Source organism: Schistocerca gregaria, chromosome 8, assembly GCF_023897955.1.
Source record: "Schistocerca gregaria isolate iqSchGreg1 chromosome 8, iqSchGreg1.2, whole genome shotgun sequence".
Taxonomy (NCBI): domain Eukaryota; kingdom Metazoa; phylum Arthropoda; class Insecta; order Orthoptera; family Acrididae; genus Schistocerca; species Schistocerca gregaria.
Genome location: NC_064927.1, coordinates 411,194,509 through 411,211,733, shown reverse-complemented (window position 1 = coordinate 411,211,733; position 17,225 = coordinate 411,194,509). Strand labels below are relative to the sequence as shown.

Sequence of the window (17,225 nt, the reverse complement as noted above, 5' to 3'; positions counted from 1 at the left end):
TTCTCTGCCTCGTGATGGCTGGGTGTTGTGAACTGTCCTTAGGTTAGTTAGGTTTAAGTAGTTCTAGGGGACTGATGACCATAGATGTTAAGTCCCAAAGTGCTCAGAGCCATTTGAACAATTTGAGCCCTCTAACCTAAAAAACCTCCCAATCCACGCCACACAGCCCCTGCTACCCGTGTTGCCGCCTCCTGCGTATAGTGGATACCTGACCTATCCAGCAGAACCCGAAACCCAACCACTCTTTGGCGTCTGAGCCTCTTATTCAGACCCTGTACCAGAGGTCCGCAATCGGTCCTGTCGACTATGGTGCAAATGGTCATCTCTGCTTTCATCTTGCAAGCAAGACTGGCTCCCTTTACCACTTCTGTTAGCTGCTCGAAACCAGAGAGAATCTCTTCTGATCCAAAGGGACACACATGATTGGAGCTGACGTGAGCAACCACCTGCAGTTGGCTGCATCCAGTGCTCTTCATGGCATCTAGGAGGACCCTTCCCACATCTGGAATGACTCCATCCGGTTTGCACAAGGAGTGCACACTGGTTGTCTTACTCTTCTTGTCAGCCAAGTCTCTAAGGGGCCACATAACGCGCCTAACGTTGGAGCTCCCAACTACCAGTAATCCCACCCTCTGCGATTGCCCGGATTTTGCAGGCTGAGTGGTTTCCTCTGAAACAGGACAGGTGACAGCATCTGGCTTAGCGACAGTGTCAGCCACAGACAGCACCTGGAACCCGTTTGTCAGACAAACCGGGGAGGCCTTACGTGCGGCTGCCTGGGAAGTCTTTCGCCCCCTGCTTCGCCCAAAGGAGGACCTCCCACTCGACCACAGGTGAAGGGTTAGTGCAAGCAGTAAGTGGGATGGCCACAGGTGAGGACCGATCTGAGAACTCTGACGTGCTGGACGTCCGTTGAATCCCCACAGCCGGCCCACAACAGTGTTGGACATCCACTGCAGCCTCAAGCTGTGTAACCGAAGCCATCACAGCCTGACGCTGAGAGCGAAGTGTCAGAAACTTGGCTCGCATCCGCACACAACAATAGCAGTCCCTGTCTGTACCAAAGAGCGTGGAAAACTAAACTATGCAGATAAAAGTACTATTGGCACGTGCTGCGGAACTTTAGACCCTGTTGGAAACACACGAACAGTGTCTAGTAATAAGCAGATAGTTGAAAACCTAACTACCAAAGCACTCAGGTGGAATTAAATAATTTGGCCCTGATTAGGAACTTGTAATATGTCACAAAATTGGTTTACTTTCCTACGCAAACGAAAACGCGTAAACTGTGGCTATTAGATATTAAATTTATACGCAGAAACTTTACATGTTTTGTTGCAACAAAAGTTGGATGGGCGTCTCGTCCACGTCGTGTACTGCAAGACGACGCACTTTTGTTTCTATCTCAGCGTGCAGTTTTTACCATTCAGTCCAGCAGAGAGCCGTTTTAAATATATTGACATACACAGCTACAACAGTTTCGAACTAGTCCCACTTCAAAATTAATCGTCTGAAGAACGTGTTCAGAGAGAATGGCAACAGGTCACGCAAGAAACGGAAACGTGAAATATCGAAAAATCACGTGATGGGCGATCCATTGAGCTCCTGTCTGTGGTGATGCGACTAGCAAAATGGCGGCATTCTCAGCAGACGAGGTGTACGACCTGTTTCCCGACAACCTGAGAAGATAAAGGAGACGCAGCACCTGGCTGAGGACAATCTCGGCCTCACGTCCCTGGGCTTCATGATATCGCTTGTGTGCAGGGAAACAACGGTATCGGTCGGTACAGTTTCCGACCGCTGCGCAGAACATCAACGGCACATTAGAAATCACGAACGAGAAACTATAGTTGCTAAGCCTCATAAATAGACACAAAATACTGTTTCATGAAACGACAGTTTTGTCCACAGCTTCTACATCTAAACATTCATGGTGGTGTCTGTTTGTTCTATATCGTGTTTCCCTACCACTTTCGCGCAACGACGCTCTGATCCTGTTTTTTAGGAAATTGACTAGTTTGAACCTCGGACCTGTTGCTGGTAAGGAGACGCCAGATCACACATGACATGTAGAATTCAGAAGAGTTCAGTGAGACTAACGATGATATAACCAAATAATTATTTCAGCGTCGGCTGCACTGCACTCCCTGTAAAAGAATCTTAATACTAACTAAATTTAGTGGAAGAGGTTCAAGGCTTTCCTATTTTTAGTTAGCTGGTAAAATAACGTCGAGAAAGCAGTTAAGTTTACCATTGGAAATTTTATTCTACTCACAAAACATCGTTCATAAATTGCACTATTGATAAAAGGAAATGTTTTAATACAGGATGGTAAAAACCAACTGCGTTCAACAAAAATGTGAACGAATATTCCCTGAATGGGTTTCCAAGTTCTACAATGGATCGAAGGATGACCTATGCCATATCACATCTATAATCTAGGTTTAAATTAAGTTTCGCAAAAGAGAAAACTATCAAAATGGTCTACAGTGACCCTCAATTATCTTTAATTACTTATCTAACTTGTCGTAAATTACAGTGGCTGATGTGGCTTCTCAATACTTATATAACAGAAAAATCATCGCGTTTCAGATTTTTACCTAAAGTGGCAAATGTGAACACCATGAGCTTTAATTGACGACCGACACTAGTATTACGCAAAAAGGGGGTGTAACAGATAAGACTTCTGCAGTTCTGAGTGAAGCCTTATGAGCTCAAAAATGAGGCATCGCGTGCGTTCATTACCTTGTCGGTGTTTTGGCAGCTTCGGGGGGAGTAGGGGGGGGGGGGGGCAGCGGCCGGCGCAGCAGCCACCCAGCTCGCCGTCTCCGACTAACCCTCCTAACTTCTCCTTACTACAATTTACCGAAGTTGGTTTAAAAAAACTATCTGGCTGTGTTTTCATCTGACCAATCAGGGTCTCAATGTTGACCTTAAGCTCCGCCTACAAAAATTCTGTCCATCCAATGAGAAACGTTATACTTTTCGTGGTGGGGCAACGTTATTAAAGTTTGCAACGTAACAGAGACGCGAAAAAGTCTCACGCTAAAACCTGCAGCTGGTGTGGTCCTTTTAGCGTTATCGTAAGATCTATACTGTTCTTCTGGAGGGCTCTATCTTTTAACATGGGCTGGGGGTGGTCCTAATGTAACAGAGACGCGAAAAAGTCTCATGCTAAAACTTGCGGGTGGTAGTGGCCCTCTTTGTGTTATCGTAAGATCTATACTGTTTTTCTGGAGGGCTCTAGCTTTTAACATGGGCTGGGAGGGTGAGGACTGATGACCTTAGCAGTTACGTCCCATAAGATTTCACACACATTTGAACATTTTTTGGCAAATGGAGAAAAAACGTCCCGCCAGCGATATTCGATCCACAGATATGAAACTAATAAACAGTTATGAAACTAAGCGCTCCCTCGCTCGACTACGACATCCTTGAATATCGCCGCCCATTCGAACTATTCAGCGCGCTTAAAATTTTCAAACTCGATTCTCTCGGAAACGCTTGAGAGTTTCGTCTTCCTCTTTACATATACTGAAGTCCTAGTCGTGACATCATACCCTGTCAATATGAATCAGATGGGTGGGGGAACGTTCGTTTGGTCCCCTTGTAACAGGATACACATTTTTAACGCTCCTACTGGAAGGCTGGCGCCACCAGCGAAGACGTCGACACCATCAGTGGCAGCATGAGGAACCATCCAAACAGTCAGATTCCGCACATTGCCTACAGTAGGTCACCACAGCAGCAGCCACGACGGTCAGTGGATCCTGAAGACTATGATGGGCGCAACTGCCATTAGCTCGAGGTCGCAGGCAGTACTGACGCTGCTAGAAATTCGAGAATACACTGTAGTTTACTGCTGGACGGAAGCAAGGCACTTGCGATATGGCGAGAGGAAAATTATCCCGATGATAACAGGAAAATGTATCCGAGTAATGAGGGAATTAGTATATTTCATCAAAATATACAAGGTATTAGAGATAAAGTTAGTGAACTACTTATAGCTATTAACTCTGAAATTATTGGTATATCTGAACACTTCTTAAATAAAGAGATAATTCAGACGCTTTCTTTACCATGATTCAGGTTGGCTGGCAGCTTTTCTAGTAGCTCTTTGCGGTATGGGGGCGTAGCCATGTATGTGAAAAACGGCATCCCATTTGAGTCAATTGATGTTTCAAAGTACTGCACTGAAAAGGTGTTTGAATGTTGTGCAGGTGTGGTTAAATTTAGTGGAGCTAAACTTCTAACTGTTGTTATTTATAGATCCCCAGACTCCGATTTCACAACATTTTTGCTACAGCTAGAGGAGGTTCTTGGTTCACTTTATAGGAAATACAAAAAGTTAGTTATATGTGGTGACTTCAATATTAATTGTATAAGTGATTTTGCAAGGAAAAGGATACTGGTAGAACTCCTTAATTCATATAATCTTATGCAAACAGTATTCTTTCCAACGAGAGTGTAAGAGAACAGTAGGACAACCGTAGACAACATTTTTATTCATTCATCATTACTGGTAGGGCATTCTGTTAGCAAAAAGGTGAATGGCCTTTCAGATCATGATGCACAAATTTTAACTCTAAAAGATTTTTGTGCTGCAACACATGTTAAATATTGTTATCAACGCTTTAGGAAAGCTGATCCAGTTGCTGTAGAGACCTTTGTAAACCTTATCAAGGAACAAAACTGGCAACATGTTTATAGTGCTGATACAGTAGACGATGGATATAATGCTTTCCTCAAGACTCTCCTCGTGCTCTTTGAAAGTTGCTTTCCGTTAGAACGTTCAAAACAGGGTACTAGCTCAAACAGGCAGCCTGGGTGGCTGACTAGAGGGATAAGAAAATCTTGTAGAACAAAGTGGCAATTATATCAAAACGTTAGAAACAGTCAAAATCTAATTGCAGCAGCCCATTACAAACAGTATTGTAAGGTGCTTAAAAATGTTATTAGGAAGGCAAAAAGTATATGCTATGCAGATAGAATAGCCAAGTCTCAGGATAAAATTAAAACCATATGATTAGTCGTAAAGGAAGTGGCTGGTCTGCAGAGACAGGTCGAGGATATAGAATCAGTGCGTAGTGGGAATGTCCGTGTTACTGATAAGTCGCATATATGTACAGTATTTAATAATCACTTTCTGAATATAGCAAGTGGACTAAATAGAAACCTAGTCCCAACAGGGAATCATATAGCGCTCTTAGAAAAAAGTGTTCCGAGACTGTTACCTGAAATGCTCCTTCATGACACTGACAAGAGGGAGATTGAGTTAATAATTAAATCACTAAAGACCAAGAACTCTCATGGATATTACGGGGTATCTAACAGAATACTGAAGTATTATTCTATGTATGTTGGCCCAGTACTTAGCCATATCTGTAACTTTTCCTTTAGGAGTGGTCGGTTTCCTGAGCGATTAAAGTACTCAGTAGTTAAGCCACTTTATAAAAAGGGAGACAGGGACAATGTTGACAATATTAGACCTATTTCTATGCCATCGGTGTTTGTTAAAGTTATCGAGAAGGTTGTATATACAAGGTTACTGGAGCATTAATTCACGTAATTTGCTGTCAAATGTACAACTGAAGAGTTTCCTCATAGCTCACTCCTTCTATTCTGTCGAGGAGCTCCTGGAAGAGCTGAAAAATTAAGCAGATTCCAGTGTTACATTGTTAATTTTCTTCATTTAAACTTACGACTTGTCGCCTGAATATGTTTCTTGGTTCAAATGGTTCAAATGGCTCTGAGCACTATGGAACTCAACATCTTAGGTCATAAGTCCCCTAGAACTTAGAACTACTTAAACCTAACTAACCTAAGGACATCACACACACCCATGCCCGAGGCAGGATTCGAACTTGCGACCGTAGCAGTCTCGCGGTTCCGGATCTCAGCGCCAGAACCGCACGGCCATCACGGCCGGCTATGTTTCTTATATTTAATTTTATCTGTTTCTACTGTCGTGTTATAATTTCATGTATTGACTCGTTCCATCACCATGGAGACTTCTCCTTAATTTGGTCCCACGGAACAATAAATAAATAAAAAGTTTAGTCCTCTCCTCAATCCATCGTGGGTTTGTATAAGATGCAGGTCGCTCCAGCGACGTATGGCTGAAACGGGAAGATACAGCGACTCCAGAAATGTCTAATAAATTGTATTACATTTAGATCATAATGAGAGAAAGTAGTTATGTTTCGTATGCAAGACAGCAGGGGTGCATAGGAGAGGAAAACCTAACAGGTTATCAGGGGCAACTGGACTGCTGTGAATACTTTTTTACACAACGGTTAAGAAAGGTGGGCTAAATTGTGGGGCAGCAACTGTCGTCGTAGGGAAGCTGGACAGGGGCAGAAATGAGAAGCAAACAAGGTATCACAGCAGACAGAAGATTTATCTAACTTGTATTTCTCCAAGGGTACAAAGAGTCATCGCAAATAATACACCAAGAAACAGAGTCCAGCTATCGGTATCACAACGAAGAGCCTCCAACCACAAGTGTGTTCTGTGTCTTCTGCCAGTCATATGATGTTGCAGTGGCAGAGGACGCTCGAAGTCCAGACCCAGTGGAGGCCTGGCTCAGAGGGCGCGCACCATTGGGCCCGTCATATCCCACACGACCACTATTAGCGTTGGGTGGATACTTGCAATTCCGTTACCAACCTTCATGTGCTTTTGTGTCGTACTGATTCGTGATACCACATGGACGCTGTTTCCTTCTTCAAGGCTGGGCAAACACGCTAGCAAGTAGTGCACTTGGCACCTCGCCAGTGGCAGCGAAGGTCGTGGTGAGCGGTGTAACTTTCCAACGTGCATAATGGAAGAATTCTAAATACGATTTAGAAATGTAATTAAATATTGAGGCTATCAAGTATTGAGGGAAGAGCCGAATGGGATCTCCCTGAAAGAGATTGAAGAGGGCCCTTTGCAACCAGAGTCAGTTAACAACGATATGAAAGAATCATGTTAGCAGTGAGTAGGTTTAGTATTCAGTTTCATCGTCGAGCATCCAGAGGGCAGCGAAGCTACGCAGCGGCACCTGATGGAGCAGTGAATACTTCAACTGTGAGAAGACGGTGACAGAGTCTGGTAGATACACAGTAACTGAAAGCTAAGTAGCGTTTCACAGTATTCACTGGAAAAGTGCTGAACAGTGACTCTGTCACAAAGAGAATAGATCAATTTCATTGAATATCAGGGACAAGTTACTGGTTGGTGCTTCTTTCTTGTACGGTAGGCAAAATGTCCTGTGAGTACTAGGGAAGTAGTACACACTATTGATTATTGATTATCTGGGCCAAGTGGCCGGTAGTTAACAGATCGAGTGACAGTCATGCATTCGTCTCTGATAGATATTCTTTCTCATAATCACTCAGAGTATCTGATGTTCTGATAAGGGGTTTTAATTCAACACCTCATTAAGTAAATGTGTTTGTATAGAGTTACAAATTGGTTACAGAAGCAAAACATTTATGCCAACTCCATGAAAGTTACCAATCTTCTGTAAACTAACGCCCTTCAACCAAGGAGATTTTCTCCCTCTCATCTCCGCTATAAAGTTTGACAACATAGCGGACTAAACGCACATATCGTTAACGTCATCAGTGTGCCACATAGGGATAGGGAACCTGCGCCGAGACGCGACAAAAGGAGATGGATGAATAGGCAGAATTATGGTTATGGGAAGAGTAAAATCAAGATGCTGAGCGTATGAAATATCTTGTATTGCAGTTACAGAATTATGACAGGTATTTCATACGTGAAGAGAGTAATGCCTGCCCGTACTATACATCTCCATTACTGTGGTGTGTAACGCCGGAAATGCATATCCCCCTATTTCCATCTAATATACTATGAATCTTTTCCTTATTTTGTTACCTGAAGATATGGCATTTCTGTGTCTTTATATGTTGTAATTGTTTTACGTAATTGGTTGGTTTTGTAAATATTATTTGTATTTTTACGCTGGGTCTTGCCTAGGAAAAACTATGCTATCGAACGAATACATCGATAGATCGTGTGGAGAACCAAAGTGTTTAGGATCTTTGGTAGTGTTAACTTTGCCGCGTGGAGCGCGGGCAGAGCAGGGAGAGTCTGGCTGGAGGAGGGCAGTGGAGCAGGTGTGTTGTGGGGGGGGGGGGGGTGGTTAGTGTTTAACGTCCCGTCGACAACGAGGTCATTAGAGACGGAGCGAAAGCTCGGGTTAGGGAAGGATTGGGAAGGAAATCGGCCGTGCCCTTTCAGAGGAACCACCCCGGCATTTGCCTGAAACGATTTAGGGAAATCACGGAAAACCTAAATCAGGATGGCTGGAGACGGGATTGAACCGTCGTCCTCCTGAATGCGAGTCCAGTGTGCTAACCACTGCGCCACCTCGCTCGGTGTTGGTGTGTTGTGTGACGCCCCCGCGAGTTGCCGCGCTTTCGGGGTTTGGTAGCATGTAATTGCGCTCGACTTGCTATGTTAGTTTCTGACATGGTGTCGCGGACGGGAAGCGTTAGCTGGCACACATCAAGAGCCCGTTTCTGCTGGAGACCGTATCGAGAAGAAGGCGCGCCAACATCCACCTTCTGCAACAGCGACGGCCGACAATGAGTGACTGTCGCCACCTCCTCGATCGACGACTTCAAACCTTCAATCAACCAACAAGGAAGACTGGAAGCACGTAAAGTTTTAGAACTATATGGCAGATCTCAGCTTTTCAAACTGCTCGATTTGTGTCACCAAATTACAGAAACGTAGCATGAATCTTTGTTGCTCATTGTCCCAATGGCATTACCAAGCAGGATCCTTTCCTTTTCCGGAATGAAACCGAGTGTCGTTCAAATTCAAACGCCAGCATTAAAGTAATATAATTCCATTTCACTGTTTTAATTTCAAAGTTCGGTTAAAGTATTTATAGCTGGCTACAATATTTAGATTACACAAGCACAAATTAAGACTGCGAGTTTTGTTACCATATTTTAGCTTACCTGTGACTGCAGCTCGGCTTGGTACGTACTAAATGTTACTATTGTTAATTGTCCAGAATCGTTTAATTCAAGTTCAAAGTTAAATCTCTTATTTCTAAATTGCGTATATTCAAGTAGTTTTTGAAATGATTGTTGAGGTAGCCCAAGACTAACCTTATTTTACTGAATTTCGTAATGCTTCATAAACAAAGTTCACTATTAATTTCAGTCACTAAATTAACTTTCAATTTTCCGGTTTTATTAATTCTTTTGCTAAATTAAGTCAGAGTGTAGCGAAATTTATTACTTCTGACAAACAATCAGTTTTCATACAGCACGTGTCAACCTTCAGTTGCCACGCTTTTAGTGCTAATTATATGTGCATTAATCTTTCAATTTCAGTCATTATAGTAGTTGTCCATAGGACTGGCGACCGTAATTTTCCCCAAATCTCAAGTATCTAATTAACGCCAATTAATTGTTAACATAACGACTGCACATTTTCTTTCTTTATTAATTTTACCCTTTTCTCATATTTTATTTCCACCGACATTTGCATTTTTCGTTTCATTTATATGTAACCCTTTCCTCCCTCTTTACCGAGAAATTAACTTCGGTGACGATTGCTTTTCCCAAATTTCCATTAGGTTCACGCGGTTTAATTTTTCCCTGTCATTAAGGTCGATAAGTGAGGGGGAGGTTACAGGTGTCGTAGATTATTACTATAGTCCGTCGTGAACCCCAGTGCTGCGGACTTTGTAAGACTGCTCTAGGCAGCTGTAAGGCGCTGTCATCGCATGATAGGGATTTAAAACTCGTTATCATCTATATTAGTAGCTACAGGATTAATCTGAGTTGCCGAGAGCTACAGTTCGTGACTTGGAAATAAATTCAGTGTTGAATTTGCTATTAAATGTAGTACTGTTGATCATTAACTTGGAACTTGTGAATTACTAAGCCAAGTATGGGAACATACACCATCCGTCGAAAAAGTTGCGAGGTTGATTTTATTCCTCGCTTATCGGCGACGTCAGATCAGTAACTATGGTGTCAGTTTGTAGCCGTAAACAATAGATGTCTGTTCGAGCAGTTGCTTGTGACCAGGATGTATTAAGTAGTGAAGATGCGACTGTAATATGTTGTGCCACAAATCGCAGTTGAACATCACTAAATCAAGTATTCAAGACATTCTCCAGACTATACTGAAGAAGAGAAAAATGTGTGTAAATTTTGTTTCTCAAATCTTGACTCCCGAGCAGAAACAGAGGCGTGTGGGCGCATCCCGCGACTTGACTGAAGTGCAGAACGCTGACTATTGTTTTCTGGTGAAACTCATCACAGGTGGGGAAAATTAGTGTTATCAATACGAACCAACCACGACGGCAAAGTAAATAAATCCACCTGAAGCGTCAACACTTTGACGAAATAATCGGCATCCTAGCCAGCGTCATGCGCCAGTTGAACAACATCCCAAAGAAGAATTTGTTCTTATAGTTTCACACGGTTGTTGAACTTCTATGCTTTGTACTCAAGTAGGGGCAGATCACGTAGAACTTCTGAAGCTTTAAAACCATCGTCTTAACTTTCTCTATTCTTTATTACTCTAATCTCTAAACTGTTGGACTGACAGGGTAGCACATGGACTTGCATCGTGTCTCTGTTATTCTGATTACGGTGCAAAGTTCCTTGGTCATGCATGCATGTCCAAAGGAACAGGCACTGCGACCACCACGGCCATTACGACACATATCAAATGAATTCACAGTTTCAAATACGGACTACCATCAGCAGTAGAATCAAATGACAACAATGGTTGACTAACTGTGAGTCGTGCACGTATAGTCAAATTTTAAGGTGACAGCTCGCCATAAGCGGGAAATTCAGGTTCGAGTCCTGGTCCGGCACAAATTTTCATTGTCTTCATTAAATTCTCCAGCTGATCATAGTTGTTACTCGCAATTGTGTTTAGTCTCTGTGTCCACAATAAAGCGTACACAAGTGCCATTTAGGGCTGATATTTTAATAAGTAAACTCCTGAACTTAAGATTGAAAGGCAACTCTGGCGGATCTATGTAAATGATTGAGAATGAAGGCAAAATTTTGTGTACTAACAACATTTATTTTTATGAAACCAGACATAAATGATACTAAACAAGTTATAGATTGAATACCCTAAACAACTACCAGGTTATTTACTATTCCACTGGGTGGATTCTGGGTGGCAAAGACATTTTAATTAGGTGATCAGTGAGTCAAGTACTCGGCCCTAAGCCCGCATCTCGTGGTCGTGCGGTAGCGTTCTCGCTTCCCGCGCCCGGATTCCCAGGTTCGATTCCCGGCGGGATCAGCGATTTCCTCTGCCTCATGATGGCTGGCTGTTGTGTGTTGTCCTTAGGTTAGTTAGGTTTAAGTAGTTATAAGTTCTAGGGGACTGATGACCATAGATGTTAAGTCCCATAGTGCTCAGAGCCATTTGAACCATTTGAACTCGGCCCTAAAAATGCGGATGGGGATAACACAAGCTGAATTGATCTGACGCTGATTGATCAAATCTACTGACGTTTCTCTACATAGGTGCAGCTGAGAGCAAGTGGCGATTGAGATCTGTACCCTCTGACACTGCCAGAGCAGCATTACGTTACCCTGTGTACTTCGTGCGGCGACGTGACTTGCAGCGGGCGAGATGTGTTCGGCGGAGCAGGTGAGACGTCGAGGTGGCACCTGTGAATCGATCGCGGCCACGAAAGAAATTTAAAAAACTCACCATCTAGCGATCAGGCAGACGGATGGCAATTTACTCTTTCTACCACAGCCTTGAAATCGCAGTGGATTTCACTGTGTAAGACACCCGTTCGCTGGTCGTACCAAGGACCAATTTGGTTCACTTATACGACAGAGTTTACAAGGATACCAAATGTCTAGATTGGTAAACAAAAAAAAAAAAGAACGATAAGTTTGCCTTCGGCAAACGAGTAGTACGAGACGTTTGAAGTCACACTGTTGGTACAGTAAGAACATCACCACAGGCTCACTAGTCTAAACTACTCGCAAGTAAAGTCAAAGTCAGGACAGGTCCCAAGTACCAACCACCCATGCCAGAGCATCGACAAGAAGTGCTTACCATACCAAACTCCCGCACCCGAGTACCTCACACCTTCCCAGAAAAAAATTCCGTTTTCCCGCATGTTGCATGGACAACAACACCTTTACCCCGTCTTGAGCCAATCACAAGACCTTAGAGGCGCTAAATCTCCCCTCCCACACGACAGCACCAACTCATGTCGAACCAGGGAAAGAGTTAAGAAACCTACGTCTCTGAAGAAAAGAGAAACCAGCAATTACTGGCTTTTTTAAGGGTTCGCAGAGGTGGAAGGTGATTTTTTTCGAAATCTTGTCTCTTCCCACGGCAGCAGGCGAACATATACAATCTCAAAGATCTTTATTTAAATTGCCTGTGCTTTGGAGCTTGTTAGTCCTAGCTATGAGGTATAATAAAGATTCTATCTCTAAACGTTTCTCAGATGCCGGAGGAAAGTGGTTCACTGGCCTATGTGCATTGGCCGCGAACACGAAAACATGTCATTTTTATTATACGTAGCTCTGCACGCAATGCCGGTTTACGATTCCACTGCGTACTCATGCTCCTTTAGACCGTTGCCCTAGCCCAGGCTTCTGCTGGCTCTGCGGTAGGAATCGTGGCATTCTTCTGGTGGAGGGGCTGCAAGATTTACTAAGGAATAGTCTCGCTGCCAATTGCTTTCAACTCCCAACAAGCCGTTTCTATGGACTAAGAAACATAAAAATACCTCATGCTCAAGGTGCGTCAGTTTGTAATGAAATCTTTAATAATTTTCCGTATGCTACAAATGGGTGAGGGAGTAAGTTGTCCTCTCTGACTACCCCCTACCCGCCGTTAATTTCTGCATGGGTAGTGTCTCACTTCAATATTGTTTAGTGTTACATGAACCAGAGCAAACAATTGAAAATAGTAGGAGAATCTCATCGTGACAACCGATATATATATGGAAAAGGTAACTTTGCCAATCAGGATTGCCCATGGCTAGAACACATCCTACCTTGACCTCATTCGTTCCAGGGGTCATTCGCTCACATGCAGCTGCAAGCCATCAAAAGTACATGAAAGCACTGCTGTGAGTAGTATGAATTATGTTACACCCAGGGGTCATTGCTACATCACAGACTACCTTTAAACATTTGATGTGTGGTTAAAGCGCCTTGCACGAGTGAAATGTACCCATTCACATCATATCCTAACATCAGAGATGCCTAATGTCCCTAATCATCTACAATGGCCTGGAGTATGAACTGTTATCTGCTCACTGATTTACCCCCGCTCTATCACTCATTTGGTCTCAATCATCAAACACATACATTCTCAAATTCTCAGTGAACAAGGAAATCACATGTGTAATCTGTTTGTTTTATTACCTAAGTTGTGAAAATTTGTGTATTATTTTCTATGACATGAAAAGAAATACAGGCACGAAATCTCTAGTATCTTCCGCCGCGGAAGTCGAACACGCGGCAGAACAAATGGACGTGGTCAGCCCATAGAGGGCTCCGCCTCCGCGGCAGTGAGGGCGCCACCGCTAAGCCACGTGCAGACAGCGGCCAATAGCCGCTCCCTCCGGTTTCGTATATAGGGACCCGCTCTGCCCTAGTCCAGCCAATCTGGTACTCGCTCTGGATTTCGTTTCTATCTCGGCGGTACTGCGTTCTGGCCGTCGCTGGTTGTTTACATTTGCGTGGCTCTGGTTCCGAGTGGATTTACGTTTGGTGTTTGGTGTTGTGGTTTCTACAAGCCTCCGTTGTTTCTGTCTTCCTCGTTGTGTCGCTCATAGTCGGTCGTGGTCGGTTGTTGTCAGTTGTCGTTGGTCTGTCGTCCGACTCGTCCTGTGTTTACCCGGTGGTGCCTGCTCCACCGCCGGCGGCTTCCCCGCCTGGCGGCTCAGATCCGCAGCCCAAGGCGTTCCCGCTGTTGGTTGTGGTTACTACAAAATCAGTGTTGAGAGCATTAATGAACATGCAGAAAAAAACATAGGCCTCACAATCAAGACAGTTCAGTTGATACATAGAAAAACACAATAAGCTATTACATAATGATATTATAGAAAGGTAGCCTATTGCTCCCTGCATAAGTCAGCCCGGTGAGATAAATTTTACAATTGAAAATGTCACACGAATTCAGAACATCGCACTTATGCACACACGCGCCAGCCGTGAGTGATAGGGCTGAAGAACAGCAATTTGCGCCAGAGTGGAATGGCTTCTCACTCAGCGCCTGACATGGCAGAAGTGGCGGCAGTCGTCCCTGGCGTTTCCTCGCATCTCTGGCAGCAATTGGTGTCTTGGCAGCAACCGCCATCTTTGGCAGCTTCCGGACCACAGCTGGACCCTTGGCCTCATCCTGGTCAGGACGCAGTCAGCCCTCAGGGACTGGCGGGTCAGCAGTGCATTTGACATGGAAGCTGCCCCTTGTGTAGAAATTCATTCAGCGTTAGTGGGCCGTGGGACAGTCCTACTCTTCCCATTCACCTTGTAACACCCACGTGATAAGTTTTTGGCTACAGTGCGACGAGAGGAAATTATGCCTCTAACAGTTATAAACATTATCTATTCGACATATGAAAAAACGCTGAAAACTTTAAAATATTAATTATTTATATAACATTCTATGATGTAATTGGACATATCGATGTGTATCATACAAAGACAATGATAATTGTAAAATCCTTTTATGATCTGTGTTTGTCTTCCTTTGTTTTTATCTTTTGTTGGTTGGCTTATGTAGGTTGCGGACGCATATCAAACTGAGGTCTGTTAAGATACTGTATTTATTTGTTAATTATTACTTGAAAATAGAGTTTATTATTATTATAAATATGAGTGAATAATTATTTGTAACTTTAATTCCTCTCTCAGTATGCATTATCTGTGTTAATTATTTCTCTCCGCTGCAACGAGCGCATCCATTGATTATAGCGCTTTGTATCGCGTTTTTGTCTGTGTTTTCCTTAGAAACAAATCAAATGTTTGCTTGATGAGGTCTAAATACTGCACAATATGAAAGTATAGTTTATAGCGTTTAATAAACATTTTAAATATTTACTTATTTGCTCTAACAATAGAAAGCCTCTATCAATTGTCTGCCGCCATCTTGACAATTATCACAGCGGCAAGTTCAAATTACGCAACTCTGCAGACATAAATTCCGAAGGTAATACAAATGTGTAAAAATAAATGTGCACCGGTGGTCCCGAACTCATTTTAATGAAAATAGTTCGAATCAGATTGGTTCTTAAAAACAGTGCTCATAGCACGATCGTTATAACAAACTTTTCTAGCTGATGTATGGAGCCGAAATTAATTATGCACGAGTTGCGAAGAATATTGTTTCAGGTAACATAGGTCAGTGTTGTGCGCGGCTGATATTCTGTGGTTTTAATGATGATTTTGCTGAAGATGACTGTTTCCATCTTAATCCATAGTTGTATAGAATCTGTTGTATGAACTGTGATTTAGTGACACTTACACAACTTACAGACAACACTTAAACACGACGTTAACTTGGAGTTCTTTAGCAAGTTGATCAACTCTTTAGACGGGAGAAAAATTATTTACTAATTACTCAATGTAATAAAATAAGATTATCATTTCCATTTACAAATTAATTAAATACCAAACCACTGAATAACACAGCGAACGCCACAACCTCTGCATCAAACGCGCCCCTGCCTGCGCGGGACATCTAATTAGCTGGATTAGCTCGCCTTTTGTCGACGGAACACATCACTCTCCGCAACCCGCTGAGTCGGTTAGGTTCCGCGCATGCATCAGCTGTGGTGCCACGTGAGTCGCTTGTCCCTCGATTAGCTGCATGGCGGATCGTTGGCTACTAGAGGGTCGTGATTGGCGCGTGGTGGAGTCCCGCTGTCTGCGCTGGCTTGAGACATGCCTCCTGCACTGGTAGACGGCCGGGCTGCGTGACGTAGGCACGTCAGCTGGCAACGGCCAGTTCTGTCTCAAAGGGGCGTCCCCCACACCTGGACCGCTACAGCTGACTCATTACAGATGCCCACTACATTCGCCCCTGACTTGCTGGTGTGGGCCGTGCCGTCGGTCTCCCATGTTGGTTCCGCAATCTGCAGAATCCTCAAGTATGTTCAACTGCTATATTCTCTGACAAATGTCATTACATTGATATAATCAATTTACAGAAAAAAAATGAAGAGCGAAATTTTTTCTTTATTTTTTTCTATAATATTACTAAGGATGAACTAAACTAAACCACTCCAGAACAGGCCATGAAGGCCCATCGGTACTAACCGTCCGCCGTGTCATCCTCAGCTCATAGGCGTCACTGGATGCGGATATGGAGGGGCATGTGGTCAGCACACTGCTCTCCCGGCCGTATGTCAGTTTCCGAGACCGAAGCCGCTACTTCTCAATCAATTAGCTCCTCAGTTTGCCTCACAGGGGCTGACTGCAGCCCGCTTGCCAACAGCGCTCGGCACACCGGATGGTCACCCATCCAAGTGCTAGCCCAGGCCTGCAGCGCTTAACTTCGGTGATCTGACGGGAACCGGTGTTACCACTGCGGCAAGGCAGTTGGCAGTATTACTAAGGATGCAAATCCAAAAATAAATTTAATGACTGCAGGGCCCTGTTAACGTTGTATGGACTTAGATTATGTGCTTTGAGGTGTCTTTGTTTGTGTGTGCACCTGCCTTTGTTGGTTTTTGGTTAGTTCTGTCATGCACTCTAATTTTACGCTCGCGCTACTTCTATACCTCCACCAAACGTGCTGACTTCTCCCAGTACTACATACTAACTTATTGTGCTACCCTATGTCTTTGCTAATACTACTGAAGCGATTTTTCATGCATTTTATTTCTTGTATACTCCTCTTTTATTTTCCGATGTCCGGTGGTGTCTGCTGCCGCTGAAGTAGTCAGTAAGTGCGTCTACTCACTCAGATGCTGGTGATTTACCTGAAACCTTTGTAGTGGCATTTATGAATATGCACACGAAATTTTACATAGTGCAATGATGCTTCTGGTCTCCTCTGTCAGGATCGATGCTGCTGAAATGAAACACGATCATTATATATTTCTCGTTTAGGTCTCATCCATGGTCGATCATTTCGTTACTGCTTCCTATTTCCGGGTCTGGGGTTCGCCACTCTAATGTGACTTGCAGTTGTCCGTGCTAATTTCCCATACACAATATTTCTTTCGATGGCGCTCA

General features: G+C 43.6%; 1 pseudogene; it reads right to left on the bottom strand.

Moving 5' to 3' along the window:
- Positions 1 to 16,473: 16,473 nt before the first annotated feature.
- LOC126285533 (5S ribosomal RNA) lies at positions 16,474 to 16,591 on the bottom strand (annotated as a pseudogene).
- Positions 16,592 to 17,225: the final 634 nt, after the last annotated feature.